Raw genomic sequence first — 1,424 nt, 5'->3', positions numbered from 1 at the left:
CGTATGGTTCTACCTTTTGGACTTGGTGCCTTGCCCCCCCTACTGGCCACAGAGCAGGCGGGCGAGGTGACGAGCCGCACACCTCACCGGAGCATTCCACGTCCTGAGGACGCCCAGACTCCGCCCGAGACCCCCACGGCCTGGAGTCAGCATTCCGTCCAGCTGCGCCCTCGTTGACGCTCCCGGTGCCGCCCACCCTGAGGAGAGCGCCTGCGGCTCCAAGAACAACCTTCTCCTCTGTCTGGGAGCATTTATATTTGGCTGGGTTGATCGGAATCTCCCCTTTTCGGGCCTCATACGTCCCGGAAAATCCTAGGGCCTAGCGCCGGCCCTGCATGGACCTGGAGGGGTCGCTGTGTTCCTGCCGGTTGGAGCTTGGCTTGAAAAGAAAGGCTCCCGCCGATTTCGATTTCCCTGGCCTAGGCTGTGCATGCTAATTCAAGACTCAGGAGCTGCAGCGACCCAAAACAGGGAACCTCTCCTGTCGTTGTCTTTGCGAATGGCGTGCTCCTATACATAGAAAAATCCTCCATAACCCACACAAAACTACCAGAGTCAACAAACGAATTCTGTATAATGACAGGGTACAAGATAGACAAAAATCAGTTGTTTCTATACACTAGCAGTGAACAATCTGAAAAAGAAATTAAGAAAATTCAATTTACGATAGCACCCAAAACGAATAAAATATCTACGAATTAACTTATCCAAGGAGGTGAAAGACTTCTAGACTGAAAACTACAAAACATAGCTGCAGGTGATTAAAGAATACCTACGGCAATGGAAAGATAGCCTCTACGGATCTTTCTCTCTCTTTCTCCCTCATACTCCCAGGATGCCTAGCCCAGCCGTCTTTCTCCTTTGCAGCTTTCCTCCTTCACGGCTCTCAGACCCGACACCTGCGCCCGCAGGCTGAGGCCGCATCACCGCCTTGGGTGGGGAGTTCAGAGCAGGTCGGGGTGGTGCCCTCCTGGCCTTTCTAGGACTTTTATCTGGTGCTAAATCAGCTGCCAGAAGAAAGGTTTATGAAGAACAGCTGATCTGAAAAATCTAGGTTCCTCGAGGACTAAAACCTTACAGGTGGCATAAGAATTCTTGGTCTACCCACCACCCCGGGCCCCGGCGGCGGAATGCATCCTCCGCGAGGCATTTATTGGGCGCCTGCTGGATGCCAGGCCCTGCTCCGGGCGAGGGGCTGCCTGGTGAACAAACTCCCGCTCGTGCCTCGTGGAGCTTAGCCCAGCCGTCTTTCTCCTTTGCAGCTTTCCTCCTTCACGGCTCTCAGACCCGACACCTGCGCCCGCAGGCTGAGGCCGCATCACCGCCTTGGGTGGGGAGTTCAGAGCAGGTCGGGGTGGTGCCCTCCTGGCCTTTCTAGGACTTTTATCTGGTGCTAAATCAGCTGCCAGAAGAAAGGTTTATGA

This window comes from Lipotes vexillifer, unplaced genomic scaffold, assembly GCF_000442215.2.
Source record: "Lipotes vexillifer unplaced genomic scaffold, Lipotes_vexillifer_v1.1 scaffold2186, whole genome shotgun sequence".
Classification (NCBI taxonomy): Eukaryota; Metazoa; Chordata; class Mammalia; order Artiodactyla; family Lipotidae; genus Lipotes; species Lipotes vexillifer.
Note: the sequence above shows the minus strand (reverse complement) of the source record.